Source organism: Apus apus, chromosome 1 (assembly GCF_020740795.1).
Source record: "Apus apus isolate bApuApu2 chromosome 1, bApuApu2.pri.cur, whole genome shotgun sequence".
Classification (NCBI taxonomy): Eukaryota; Metazoa; Chordata; class Aves; order Apodiformes; family Apodidae; genus Apus; species Apus apus.
The window spans coordinates 130,786,892-130,802,992 of NC_067282.1; positions in this window are offsets into that span (position 1 = coordinate 130,786,892).

Consider the following 16,101-nt stretch of genomic DNA (forward strand, 5'->3'; position numbering starts at 1 on the left):
TTGAGGGAAGGGGGGAATTTTAAACCATCCATTTGTTTTTGTTAGTCAAAAATACTCATTCTGGTATTAAGTAGCTGCCTTACTGTCCCTGTTTGATGTATGTGCTCTGGAAAACCAAACACTATAGGAGCTCTCTCAGAATATTTTATAGGTGACAGGAACTCAGGAGGTGAGCGAATGATATTAGGATGCATATCAATAGCTTAGTAAATACACTGTAGGGAGAAATGTCGTGCTGAAATTATACTGGGGACAAAGATTACATAGCATGATTTACATATTAAACAAGGAAAGGTTATTCTTTGAGCTGTTAAACTGAAGAAGGGGATTGGTAAATGGTGACAATGCATTTCTTCTAATCTACTTTACTGGAAGTATTCACAATTCATTGGGATCTATTTAAGACACCAAAAAATAAGTTAGGCTCTTTGCTTTTTGGTTTGGAAAATTGTTTTCAAGAAGGTACAAAATCTAGTAAGTTTCCCAAACTCATAATATATAAAACACATTGCTAAGCACCCACAGGCGCCTCCTTGAAAAACGATGTCTCAGTTTTTCCTTTTGACTAGTGCTTAACACAGCAGGGGAGAGCCCTCACCTGACCCTTTGTGCTACCCTTGTAATTGCAGTGGTGCACAGAACATTTAAGATAACACATCACCAGTCAGTCAGGCTATTCTCATGGATTTACTGAATGATAGATTGAAGAGATGGAATCTGCTATGAAGCTAAAAAAAAAAAACACATTTAATACAGATCAAAGCACCTCTTACCTGCCAGAAGACTAAGACATCTACCTGCTTTTCCTTTTGTTAACTTTTTCTATGCCAGGTGACAAATCTCATCTTACACTGTACCAGCACATTGTAGATACTGACATGTGAACAGCGTGGTGGAATAACATGCTGTGATCCTGCAGCAGGCAAGCTGCTCCAGCAACAAATGTATATAATCATGCCCTTTTTAACCCAGGAACTTCATGCTGAGTTTACTGTGGTGTAAGAGCTGGGCTGGGTTGGATCTCTCTGGATATCTGGGCACTTTAAAGCTGAAGTTTAAAGAAAGTGTTCATTCTTTCTATCACACTTTCAAAGAAAAATAGGAGGGAAATATTTTATTTTCTTTCTTTAAAAGGAAGGACGTGTGCCTCTAAGAGGAGCAAAGACAGAAAATGACAAAGAGCAAGTGATAGAAAAGGAGTGTTAGGTTTTTGTTTAAAGAGAAAGCTACTTTTTGTCTGTTATGCTCTAATTCCTGACATTTTAGAGTTGAAAAGAGTATCCCCTGCTGACCATCTTTGCACAACTAATGAGGCACCTTGTTGACTGCCATGCTGCATTGTTTTTTAAATAGAATTCATGATGGTGTACCATTTTAAAATCCTTGAGCAATCTTGCACCAAACTTTTCAGCTCCAAGTGGAGCATCAGGGAGCAGACTGTTTCCTGTGTTAAATCAGTGTGTTAGATCAGATTGCTTGGCAAAGGGAGCATCTAAGCCTGCAGGTTAATCTGTCCTTTGTTTATGTTACCCTGAACTTTCAACACAACAATTGTCCCACCAGTGCAGAAGCACTTTTCTGCAGCCTTCACAGCCAGTCAGTGCTATGCTTTACACCTTTTGAAGCAAAAGTGTGCTGACAGAAGAAGGGCTAGTGATGTCTTCTCTAGACAATTTCCCTCATAGTTCAGTCTCCACAGTGTGCAATTATGGTTCAGGTACACTTTTCCTGTCACATTCGTATGTTCTCAGCAGTAACAAATGGAAAGCAAACATAAAAGAATAGAAACAATGCCGTGGTTTGGGCTTAGGGACCCATTTTCATAAAGCACTCTTTCAACCAGGTCTTTTTATGCTGGGCAGCTCTCCAGCCACTCCACCCCAGGCCTGTAGCACTGCCTAGGGTTGTTGTGACCGATACGCAGGACCCAGCACTTGGCCTCGTTGAACCTCATACAGTTGGCTTTGAGCCATCGATCCAGCCTGTCCAGGTCCCTCTGTAGAGCCTTCCTACCCTCTAGCAGATCAACACTCCCACCCAATTTGGTGTCATCTGCAAACTTACTGAGGGTGCACTCCATCCCCTCATCCAGATCATTGATAAAGATACTGAACAAGACTGGCCCCAAACCTGAGCCCTGAGGGACACCACTGGTGACCAGCCACCAACTAGATTTGACCCTGTTTACCACAACTCTCTGGGCTCGGGCATCCAGCCAGTTTTTTACCCAGGTCCATGCCATGATTCTCCAGCTTCTCCAGGAGAATGCTGTGGGAGATGGTGTCAAAGGCCTTACCAAAGTCCAGGTAGAAAATGTCCACAGCATTGTCCTCATCCAAAAGGTATGTCACATGGTCATAGAAAGAGATGAGGTGGGTCATGTGAGCTCACTCAAGATGAACACCTCCATGATCTTTCCTGGTACTGAGGTCAGACTGACAGGCCTGTAGTTCCCTGGATCCTCTTTCCAGCCCTTCTTGTAGATGGGTGTCACATTATTCATCCTCCAGTCATCCAGGACCTCCCCTTTTGACCAGGATTGTTGATAAATGATGGAGTGAGTCTTAGCAAGCTCCCCTGCCAGCTCCCTCAGCACTCTAGCCTGGATCCTGTCAGACCCCATAGACTTGTCCAGGTCCACAGACTTGTCCAGGTGCAGAAGCAGATCATTAACTACTGGATTATGGGGGGTTTGTTCTGCTCTCTGTCCTTATCTTCCAGCTCAGGAGGCTGAACACCCTGGGGGAAGCTGGTCTGACTATTGAAGACAGAGGCAAAGAAGACGTTAAGTATCTCAGCCTTTTCCTCCTGCAATGGGCTTGCCTATCTTCCCAGTCACTGTTGCACCATACTGTGTTATCAGACATTTCACCTCTGAAGCATTTGTTTCTATACATAGTTTCTTAAAAGACAGTGTAAACAAATTAATTCAGTCCTATTGTTTTTCTTCCAAAGAGCATGTATTAAAAAGGGATACTGTCCCTCTGCCTTGAAGAAGATCATACTTTTGTTTCCACTAGACCTGTCGAAATGAGCAACATCTGTGGAGCTAAGACATTCCCAGAATGAAAAAACACATCAGAATCCCAGCTTGATCCAACTCTGAGTTCCTGTTACCACAGGTAACCGGTGCTATTGCTGATGTCTACTGACTCCTAACCTAGTTACTATCATCAGCTAAGGAATGCAGAACTGCAATTTTAATTCCACATATAAATAATTTTATGGACAGCTTTAATCTTGTTTTCCTTTCAGCTTTTCATGGAAGTTTAAATTTCAGGTAACAGTATCCATACAACCATCCTCTGCAGAGTAATTAAGGCTAATTTTCTGTGTTTAATTCAATTAAGTCAGTTTCTTCTCCCATTGGATTATTTGTGGGTAGGATCAGATGCAGGCAGAGCAAATAGTCAGATTTTACCATTTTGAACTGCTCCTCTCTTCGGAAGATTTTTCCACTGCCAGACTATCACCCCCTCTCACTGTGATTAACTAACCTCATGCCATGAGGCACTGAACTGCCAGCCAGAAGGTTTTGGTATTTAGTGGAAAATCTCTGGTATGTCTTGGAGAAAGTCTGTGGAGGTGATATACAAGGTCAGGTGGATTAAAAGCCTAATGGGAGTGCTAATGGGAACAGCTCTTTTTTATACGTGTGAAATAAACACAGGAGAAACTAATGAGGTTACATTGTCATCTAGCTGTGAGTTTTCCACCCTGTTAACTCACCTCTTCAGCCTTACTTCCTCCTGCACTTAGGGAACTTGTTTCCTGAAAATTTAAAGCTCTCTGTTTATGTGCATATTGAAATAAGTTGAAAACAGCATACATACTACAAGGAAGATGTGAGACACCTAATTGCCAATATAACCAACTGCTGCTATCTCATTTAGCCGAATTTTAATGCCACAGGCATGAATACAGCCAGATAATATTAAAATACAAGTTTTCAAAAACAACATTTCCAGAAGCTTTATTTTTCCGCTGGACTTTTAAAAGTGGTCTTGGAAAAGAACAACTCAGCCACCAGTTTAGCTCCAGTTTCCCTTAAAAAGCTAGCTCATCATGGTCTATTCTCTGCGTAGATTTCTCCATTTTAAGAACCTTTCTGGAATCAGTGTCTGTTTATTAGCATTATTATAAGCAGTAGTGACATACTTAAAAATATGGACTGCATTGTGAATGAAGAAGTCATGCAAGAGCAAGAAAAAAAAATAGCACAAAATAAATTGCTTTCTAAACTGTTGGAGGAGAATAGCTAGGTTTTGCACAAATATAATACTAGAAGTTTATTATCTTGCTGCTTTCTAGACCAACAAGTAAAGAAATCATCACCTTATTTGAACAGTCAGGAAATCAAAGCTTGTTATGCTGACAGTGCTCTTCTGGGCCATCATGTCTAGTCTCCTGCTGCTGCTGCAGGCAGCCCCATTGTATATTCTCATTTTTAGGTGATCAGTTTTCCCCATCTGCAGTTTGTCTCTGACAAGTGTTTCAGACCTTCACTCCTTGCAAAGACTGGAACCTTTTTTGATGCACTTATACCTGAGTTAGTAGTATAAGAACAGCCTGATTTATTAATGATTGAAGTTCCACAACCTGCAATGAATAAGAATTAGAATCAGTGCTTTAAAGGAAGAGGGATTAGCAATTGTCTCAAAGCAGAATCGGAGTTCAAATGCTTAGAAAAAGACAAGATGGTACTATGCCTGAATGTAAGAGGAAAATCTAGTATTTTGCAAATAAATTACAGTAGAGTTTGCAGTGACTTTTAACAATGGTATTTTTTACCTATCTCTGTGGGTGGACAAAGGACATCAGCTTTTATAACTCTATGCAGATATCCAACATTTTTAACATAGAAGTTGCTTTATTGATTTTCATGAACCCTATTTTTAAATCCATCTGCACAAAATTGCTTTTATCTATCCATTAATACATTTTCATCAATAAAACTGAAGCATATCAGATGCCTGTTGTTAATTGAGAATGCCTACCTCTTCAATAGTCACACAACACACTTGCTTTTTAAGCCTTTGGCCATCTAGTGGGATGTCTTTATTTTACATCTTACTAATGAAGTATGACCTTTTAACCTAATTTGTTTGATCTTTGAAGACTTTTACAGACATTCGTCCTGCATTTACTCCCTGGAACTATTTTACTTTACTTTTCCTGTAAATGAAAAACAGAAAAATGTCTTTAATACTACAAAAGATCTATAAAATGTATTTTCCTTGTTTATAGTAAAGTAAGTAGTTTGCTGTGATTTCAAACACGACATTTAGACATCAGACATCTATAAACCATTAATAGTTTGGCTTGTCATGGGCATTTATGTAGCTGTTGAGGTTGTTGAAAGCAATGCTATTCACTGTATGATTCTCCCTTGTGAATTCCAGTAGGAATGGAAACTCTTTGTACAATAATTGATGAAGTCAGCTGTCAGTCCTGTGAAAATCAGATTTTTTTAGTAATTTACATGCCTTTTTTGCCTGCTGCACAAGGTCATTAAAGATCATTTACAGGACAAACAGCATTGCGTTTACTGTATGTGCACTTGGTGAATACAGTCATAGAATCTTAGGGTCATAGAACAGTATGGGTTGGAAGGGACCTTAAAGATGACAGAATCACAGAATCTTAGGGCTTGGAAGGGACCCTAAAGATGATCTGGTTCCAAACCCCCTGCATGGGAGGGACACCTCCCACTAGACCAGGTTGCTCAAAGCCCCATCCAACCTGGCCTTGAACACTCCCAAAAACAGGGCAGCCACAACTTCCCTGAGCAGCCTGTGCCAGTGTCTTGCCACCTTCACAGTACAGGGTTTCTTCTTAATATCTAGCTTAAATCTCCCCTCTTACAGTTTAAAGCCATACCCCCTTGTCCTATTGCTACATGCCCTTGTAAAGAGCCCCTCCCCAGCTTTCCTGTAGCCCCTTCAGGCACTGGAAGGCCACTATAAGGTCTCCCTGAAGCCTTCTCTTCTCCAGGCTGAACAATCCCAATGCTCTCAGTCTGTCTTCAGAGGAGAGGTGCTCCAGCCCTCTGACCATCTTTGTGGCCCTCCTCTTGACTTGCTCCAAGGGCTCCATGTTCTTCCGGTGTTGGGTGCTCCAGAACTGGTCACAGTACTCCAGGTGAGATCTCACAAGAGCGCAGTAGAGGGGGAGAATCACCTCCCTTGACCTCCCAGCCATGATTCTTTTGATGCAGTCCAGGATACAGTTGGCTTTCTGGGCTGCAGTGGTAGGAAAGCATGAGAATTAAGTGTGTATATGAAGGTGAATGGAGTTAGAATTATTTTTAACAGTAAGGATCAAAATCAGCAGCTCATTTCTCAGAAAACACAAAACACTCTGAAATTCAGAGTATATCCAAGTTGCGAAGAGGACAAATTCAAGTTTATTTATCTAAGTCCTGAGCTGGATGGAAATGCTGTTATACCTATGTTGTCTGCATGTTGTGCTTCACTTAATGTCCATATTCAGTATTCAAGCTATATATTATCCTGTATGTTACCATGGCTCTGTGGTTCCCAGAGTGGAGCTGATTCATGTCTAACCAACTCAGCTGTGGGGTTTATCTGCACCTATGTTAAAGTGTTTCCTCAGGCACCTTCAACATGTGTCAGTCTAGCTATCCAACTTCATTAATAATCTTTTAAATCTTTCCCATGGAGTCAAAATATGTCAAACCACAGAGGAACCATTTGTCAATGACTGAATAAATGTATATTGCTCAATGTTCATTGTATTCTGTAAGATGATACAGACCCTGAGAAGGAAATTTTCACAGTTGAAAAAACCAAGACCGGTAGCTGAGCTTCTTGTAAAACTGATTGTTGTTAAAACTAAGAGATAGTGTGGTATCTGAACCACAGTGCATCTTAAAAGGTCATGCTAAAAAGAATGGCCAGCCACAGACAAACAATGAGCTACTTCTGAAGTACCAGAATTATCTGCAAGTTCCCAGCGGGCAAAAGCAAACCTCTGCAAGGACTGGAGGAGAGCAGTGCAATCTGTAATGCAACGTCCAGGGCAGGCATCACAACAGCTCAGCTATTTTGGTTGCTAACACAAAAAGCAGAAGGGTGTGAAAGACATGAGGAAATAATCCACCCAGGAATCTGAAAGATTAACTTTTCAGATGCAGTTTAGTTTTGTTTCTTGTGTTCTCCCAAGACTAGTAAGTTTATGTGGTGTTGGGTTTTTTGCCCCTAGAACTATCATTTCCTCTGACTGTGTCTTTCCTTTCTCGTTCCATTTTCATCTTCTATGTTGCTAAGAGGTTTCCATGGCAATTCTAATATTGGATTAAGGAAGACATACTACTGAGGCTAACGCATCATCTCTGGTGTTGCCCAAACCAGCGTGTGCAGCTCTGCTGTGCATGAATGGCCCAGGCATGTTAAGAACTATTATCAACTTGTGTTGATAATGAAAGATAGCAGAGTAAAATGATATCATACCAGCAGGCTGCAGGGGAAAAAAGCAAAATGCTACGTCCCTGATCCTCTGCAAACACAGATTCATTGATTTTGATGGAACTACACTAACTATATGAGAACTCAGCCCCAACAAAATGGACTTGCCACGCTAATTCCATGAAAAGCTGTATAATTAACATTGCCTGCATTGAAAACACCACTGTTCACTGATGTCAGAACACATTAATTCTGTGTCTCTTTATCATAGCACTGGAGGCATTCTGAATGGCATTCTTTCTCTTTATGATATCAAATATTCATATTCTCCTGCACAGCCTCTAACTGTGACTTACAAGCAATTTCAAACAGCTCAGTCATTACAGTTCTGCTACAGAAGTGTGATGCCTTGGGTGGGACTGACATTTTTCAAAAGGACTAAACAAATTAACATAAGGCTATGAATTAAATCCAGAAGGGGTAGTAAAATTCAAATGGTTGTCTCTTTATGTTTAGATATTAATTTATTATCAGAAGATATCTCATTGATCAGCGTTACCTGCAGGCAGGTTTCTGTATAGAGAAACCACCCTCACTTGTCTGGCACCATGTCTTGGGGCCGGGCTGGAGAGGCAATGTCTTGTGATTCAATCTTGATGTTCAGTGGGAGCTCTTTCATGAGAGGAAGTCCTCAGAATGTTTCCCTTTCTGGTACAGACAACTGTTTATCAGAAACTGAGCTGAGACCACAGATCTAATTCTCTCCAGCCAGTAAACATCTGTGTAATAGTCACTGCAGGCCGCGTCCAGGTTCAGAAAAGGCTAGGTCAAAACCTTGTTAATATGCTTGGGTTATAAACTATCCATGAAAATCCACAAATGGGAGTAGTACTATGGGTGTGGTGAGGCTTTCTCAAACCAGCCTGTTCTGAATTACTTAAAAAATATATGGACAATCCAGGGGGGAAAAAATGTTTCAATACTGCTTAAACAAATGGTGATTTGATAAACTGAGTGTTTACCTGATTCTCTTTTGTTCTGTGTTTGGAGTCTTAGCTAAAAAAACCCAAACAAACAAAAAACAATACAAAACACAACACATTATTCCACATGATTGCCATCCATCTTGAAAAGTTTCCTTTCTTCCCTTCCTGGGGGAAAAACAAAAATCAGAAACGAACAAACAAAACTGGTTTTGGTTTTGCAGCTGATGCTTCAGGAGTCCAATGTAGTGGATGTTCCTTCTCCCCGTTTATAACAGAAAATCACACCACCTCATGTCACCTCACAGCACACCCTTTTCACTGAGATAACTAGCCTTTTAGTTTAGTTTTTCAGCCCATGTAACAAAGTATTTGTTCATGGGCAGTCTTATATTTGTCACAGCGAGATGAAGGCTTGTCCAGTTGATAGGATCCCAGTTGCAGCTTCCCACCAATGATGGAAGTGCAAGCAGAATGCTCGTGCTTTGGTTTGGATTTGTTTTTTCAGGGCTCTAATCTGAAACACGAAGTCATGCAGTCGGGGAGACAGGGCTCAACGTATATGAATAGATCAACTGCTTTCCTGGGAAATATTTGAAGCCATAGCTCTACCTGCTGGAAGAAAGGGAAATTACACTGCACCAAGAGGCTAAAAAAGGATGAGGGAACTGACTGCACCGAAATGTGCTTCTCTTGTGTAATGCATTTGCTTTCAGGATTCACAATTTAGCTTCTGTTTGCAATGGCAGGAATTTCCAAAGTTTCTGGAGTTACATGACATGAGACTTGAGATCCTCAGAGGCCTGTTCCTTCCTTGCAACCCTTGCTGGAAATAGCTTAAAGCAGCTTTTCTCTATACACAGAACTAAGTGAGGGGCACAGGCAGGTTAAGGACCTACTCTGGTATTTATCTCCTTTGAAGTTGCTGGTACTGTCTGTTACAGATAGGGCTGGCCACTGGCCTATTTTCTAATAAATAGTAAACTTATAAAAAATAGCAAGGTGGCTCCTGGATAGCATTTCCAGGAGCATCCAAGTGAGTTAGGCACTTCTGAACATTGCATACAGTGCCACTAAATTTCCGTAAGGAAGCAACAGCTAAAAGCCAGAAGTGACCCTTTTTTATAGTACACTATTTTACAGTAGTTGTTTCATATTCTTTTACTTGCTTTGATTCTGTTTGTGTGTTGGTTTTTAAAAAAGCTTCATATTTTGTACCAGTTGGGATAAACATTAGCCCTATTACAGAATTAGTTTCCTATGGGATTTGTGATTAGGTTTTTTTACTTCTACAGTCCTTCCTTCTAAGATTCTCAGTTCTGCTTTGGAAACATTCACAAGCTATACTTTACTGTCAAGGTGATTGTCTGTATCATTCTCTTTCTGATGCACAAACCACTAGCATATCTTCCACAGCTAGCCAAAACAATCAGTTACTTCTCAAAGTGTTGATGAAAAAACAGATTTTGAAAACATCCTCAAATCATTTGTGTGGCTGTGTTGGAAATACATTTTCATTCTGCAAACTTATTTTTTATTTCAAGTTTTGATATTTGCAGTCAACACTATTCATTGGAATGCAAGGGGTCTCTACTAAGAAGCTTTTTTGTTTATGTTTTCTGTGAGGAAAAGAAATTGATTTATTGCTTTTCTTCCTATGATTTTATTATTTTTTTTTTTGTTGTCCTTTGTCAAAAACACTGGAACATTAAAACTAGAATGTTGGGGTTTAAAAAAGATATGTGGGGGAGCAGCCATGAGCAAAATGCTTTCAAAATACTGGGTTGTGTTGTGACATCTATTTTGCAACTGTGAAAGTGAGCAGAAGGAATCTTGCCTAGTCTATGCAACACTGGGCAAAGAGGCCAGCTTGCTGCAAATCTGCCAGGATGCTTACAGAGCTCAGCATACTGAGAGGTAGCACCTTTGCACTTCTGGAGCACTCCTGCTGTGTTAATGCAGAGTTTTTCATAATGGATATTTTACAGGAATTCTGCAAGGGCGTAGCTGTGCTGGTCCTGGAGCTTTCCCTGGGGGGCACAGAGTGAGCATCTCCACATGGCACGTGTACACTGCCAGCAGGCGTTTATTGGAACAGCCACATCTCCTAGGTATCTGGTTCAAAACCCCATCTATAGTTCTTTTCCCTCCTAATGGGACACAAAATTATGCCTGTAAGATATCCAAACACAATTATCTGCATGCATGTGTCCTTCTATATCCACACACACACAATGTAGCAGTTAACAGTGTCTGATATCTCTCCAAGACTGAACATGGAATGTGAGCTCTCCTAGCCAACAGCTGTATTCACTTTGCAAAAGCCCCAGCCCACATTTATTACAGTCTATATGTAAACAGCTGCTCTTCCTTATGAGATGACAGCAACCCAAAGAACCCTTCAGAGCTGCTGCTCCTTCATGTTTTGCTACTGCAGCATAGAAGCAAAAACCATAACCAAGTCTGATGCGAAACCAAAGTGGGGCTTGCTAATAGCATCAGAAACCCCTGTTTAGTCTCATCTCCAGCTGGCTCATGGTTAGTTTTATCACAAAGGGGATTTGCTTCCTGTCAAAAGGACAGTTACTGGAAGTTAGAAGGATCTAAAGCATATTTTTTTCATATGTTAATTACTATAATATATGAAATAGCGACTTATATTACCACAAGCTCTTTCAATCATGCAAAACCATCAGCATCTGACAGGATAATTCCAGAATATCTTCTTAGACCTGTGTTAAGTGTTTTGTGTCTGTATGCAAGGGGAAAGCATTTTTTTTCTCTTGTGTTGTTCACAAGCTTATACATTCTGGTGACTGGACCTTTGTGTTGAGAAGAGACAATACTTTAAATACAAGGAATGCAGTCTCATGCTGAAGTAAATTCAAAGTGTGGGTCTTCCTATGTCTTGGAGCTCTTCTTAAGCTGGGATGGGCATCCATCAAAGGAAAGCAATGCCCAGGCATCTGGAGTGAGGCTGTGTGCTGTTTTACGTGGTGTCTTTGCTGGAGGGAATTATTCTTTGGACCAGAAAAGGAGATTTTAGCTTTTGTTTTACATCTCCAGTCCTTTGATGCAGTGGCCAAAGTGAGGCCCTTTTCCAAGGTTTTCATCTGGAGTGAAATCCTGGCCCTTTGCAGTCTGTAACAAAACTCACACAGATAGCTCTCCCAAAACTTGCAACAATGGCTTTTCTTGCAGAAAGAGAGACTTTGACGATACACTTTGAGGAAAAGTATTGTGGCTTTTTGCTTATGCCACATTTGCTTCTCCTTGGTTGTATCTAAAAACAGATTTGGACCAATACTGCACGTAGTGTGTGACTGGCCTCTGCCAGTTTCAACTGTAGCATGCTTGAAGGGGAATTAAAAGCAGTCTTTAAAATATCCAGAGGACGATCAGGTAAAGTAATTAACATTTTTTTAGATCACTCAAAAATTTAAAAAGGAAACCCAACAAAATGCCAGCTAGAGCAAGCTGTTAAACTTCCATGATTGTATGCAAAAACATTTAAACTCTTGGCTCTTAGTGCAAGCTCTTCTCTGGAAAAGCCTTGAAATTAGGGATTTCAATATGAAAAATCACATTACAGCAACATGAAGCAAGTGAGCAAAATACCTTGTGCCCATGGTCCTCCCCACCCCAACTTCAGTGGCAGCAATTTAAAAGAGCAATGTAATTTTGTTGGAAATAATCTATTAGACTGGAAACTAATTCTCTGATTGTCATGGAAGCTAATAACAGGAAAGGGCTGTTTTGTTTTACTTGGTTGTCTGAAACTCCAGATGTCTTTAGCCTTAAAGCAATAACGATCATCTGAGGGTGAATGAATAATGTCGTTTATGGCTACAGACCTGCAAAGGTCCTGGGATAAAGACACAGAAATATACAAGTTGAAATGTGTGGGAAGCTAAGATCTCAGTATTCATGCTTAGAAATGAGGGGAAAATGCAGATATACCCATCTGAGGGACTGATAGGACACACTACCATGTATTTTAACAACTGTGTGCAGATGATGGCACTATCAAGAAAGAAAACCACAGATCTCTGTGTTCCCAATACCACTGAATATTGCAGGACTTAAATAACATAATGAAACAGAATCCTTGAAACCTTTGGAAACAAAAGAAAAAACAACCTAGCTTTTTGTAATCAAAAGCATTTGAACAAAAGTTAGGCAATTGATCATGTTTGGGAGCTTGGGACTTGCTACTGCCTTTCTAAACTGGGAACATTTGAAGTGGAGATGGAAGCATAAGTGAAAGCAGCACTGTCTGGTGGGCATTTTGACAGAAACAAAAGGTGAAGTATATCTCTTAGTTTTGTAATGCCATTTCTTGTCAGCTAGGATGCCCTCACAAATGAGTAAGAAAACTTGAACAAATGCAGACAGGAAGCACTTTAGGAAACACTCTTTATGATGGAAACTGTGTTCTTGGAATGTTTCATCCTGACCTTAAGCCAGTTCAAATTCATGACAAAAATCTTCCAAAACTCCTTTGCATCAGCTAAGAAAGATGGTAATTAACCCGTAGGCAGAAAGGCCTGATCAGCCAGGAAGGGCTGGTGGAAGGCATGGGAGCTGAATTGTGTTCCACATCTTTGCTTGCCTATAATAGCACCATTCTGTAAGAAAAAGGGCGTCCATTTCTTTTCAGTGAATTTTCTGCAGGTTATTTTGAAGCAGCTGTGAGACTGCCTGGGGTGTCTGTTTGTTTCAACATTGCTGAAATTTAAGCACCTCACATTAGAATTGAAAGTGACCCTCTGCTATTGCAGAGTCAAGGACTGGAATAGGAAATCAAAGAATTCCCCTCTCTGCTGGCAGGGAAACATACTTTCTCATTTAGAGGAAACAGAAGGAGGGAATCAGGTTTCCATAGTGATCAATGAGGAAAGGACATGGTTACCTGGAAACAGGACTGCTCCCATGGCTGAAAAAGCTTCTTCTTGTATTTGTTTATTGATGAGAGATCAAAGCCAGCTCTTCACTCACACAGGATTCTGAAGGTTGGACTTGGAGCAGCTGCTCTGCATTTGATTTAAAGACAAGCAAGTAAAAGGGAGATACCAAAGACTTTCAGCAGGACCTCTACCACATCTATTTCTAGAAAACTACTATTTCTGTTTGTAAATAAAGTCCTTATTGTGAAAGACTAAAGACAAGCATCTACTAATTTGAAATAATTGCTGCAGCCACTGCCATCTGAGGCCATGTGAGAGCATTTCATACAGATGGTTAACTGTATCTTTGGAGAAAAGTCTGTCTCTAGCATTTGCAGTTGAACTCTACAGAAATCTACAGAGCTCACACTGGCAGCTACTCCTCTCCATGGGACTGGAAGCCTAACTCTTCATTCCTTGCACCAGAAAGTTGGTGAGTCCTTCATTTTTAAGAGCAAAAGACTCAAGGATGCAAGATTTTGGAAGAAATTCCAGTGAGAATCTAAGGGCATAACAGGAACTTCTGGTGTCTGTATGTTCCAAATGCTACCCATGCATGATTAATTGTGTGAAGGATCTCAGTGAAAGCACTGAAATATTTCTGCAGACCTCAGCAAGTCTTTTGTCCTGAAATAAAAACTGGGTTTATAGTTAACTCACTGGAATACAGCTCATATTCCAACTTTTCCCTTAAGGTGCTGTGCTAGTTTAGACATGCCATTTAGTCTCTACAAGCCTTGAAATATCTTAGTGTATTTGGGGAACTTCCTTCATCTGTTCAAAGTAGAAGCTAAAAACTATGCTGCTTCTCAGAATAATCTCACTTCCCCCCTCAAAACAAAACAGACAAACAACAACAAAAGGAAAAACACAAAACAAAACACGAAAACGACCAACAAACTATTTCCATAGACTTATTCTGTAAAGCTGCAGGTTACAAGTGGAATTAAAGCTACAGACTTAAACCTCTAGTGAACCACACAAAGGGTCACTAGAGCACAATGGATTGAAATGAGTGAAACCCAGGCTCAAAATCTGTTTCTCAGAAACTTGTCTTAATATTTCTGGCTGTGAATTTTGAACAAAATGTTTTAAGCTCAAAAGAATGAGGTTTTTATGCCTATTCCAGTGTTACTGCCTAAGTTATCCTTGGAGGGTTGGATCTTGTGGTACCATCAGCTCCAGTGGAAGGGGGATCAGAACTTGGCTGCAAGGGAACTGGCAGCAGCTCTGGTCTCTGCTCACAGGAGAGATGTTTTATCACCACAGGGTGCCACATGAGACCCTGCAACTTCTAGTCTAGTGTTTCCTTTTTTTCTGAGAATGGCAGTGAAGATACGGGAAATGGAAGAATAATTTCAAGCCTTTTGATTTCAGAAGAAGCAAAAACACAGGTCTCACACTCCCTGGAGGAGTACTTTACCCATACTGTGATGCACACAAACTGTATATGCTGTCAAATAACAGCCAAACCATTTATCAGTACTCAAAGGAAAAGAGTGAGATACATTGGAGAAAATGACATGTTGTGAATCCTACCCTTATCCTGACATTTAGCTGTGAATACTCCTGTGTGCCCATATCTGTGAAGAGTTAACGAGTTTTACAAATGATCCTCTTGAAGGTGTTGGCCATTAGTTTTCTACAGGGTCTGTCACAAAACATGCTACCTACCCTGAATCCTGGGCACTCACCTGCTTAATTCTCCTGAGCCCCTACACAGAGAACTTAATCCCTTAACACAGGCTTGGTAATTCTTCTGCAGCCAGGCACTAGAAGTCCCTCAAGTCCTTAGATCCAGCTAGTCTGTAGGCTGTAAAGCAAGGTGAATGTCTCAAACTACTTTGTCTCAAAACTACTAAACTACAACATTCTTCTTCACAACATTTCTGTCCTCCAGCACATACTCTGCCTTGCTTCTGGCAGCTGTTTCTTTCCCATCCTGGGAAGAACTCAACATCATGAAAAAGAAGGGTGCAACGAAATGTCCTGGCTTAGCTCTGAGGAATACAAAAAAACCTCAGATCTGAGAGTGGTGTTGCCATTTTGCGGACAAGACAAAGATGAAAGCCAAGATGAAGTGGTAGTTAGGCACCTACTCGCCCTCCAAATGCCTAATTCATTTTTTGGATCTCAGTAATAACCTCAAAGATTCTGTCTAAAGACCTGTATCTCTTCCAGCTGAGTACATACAAAGCCATCCACAGAGCATAGAAGTGACCCCTAAATAAGAAGTTAAATGACCTTTTATCTTACACTTTCCTTCTTGAGAGCAAGATCTTCAGAATAACTATTTTTCCCAAAGTATTCATTGAAGATGCTTTTGCATGCATACTGATATATACACACACCAAACCACTTACCCCATGTGTGGGTGGCAGGGGCACCCACCTCTTGTGCGGACACTCAGGTTTAGATGGATGCAACCAGTATCAGTAAACAGCTCTAGGAGTGAATGAGAGGAATGTTCCCTAGCAGGCACAAACCTGCTAGTCACATGAGAGGGAAACAAACCTCTGCATTGAATCAGACTGGGTGATGATTTCAGCTCACAGCAATCATACCAGAGGTATGTGTTTGTAAGTGTTGGCTACTGGGTATCTCTCTCTCTTTTAATTTAGTAACAGAAAAATACATGAAATGTCCCAGGACTACATGAATGAGTTAGGACTTTTGGCACAGATAAAAGATGCCTTCTCCATTTCATTCCTAACTCCTGACTTTTTGTTTGGCTATTACCTGGGG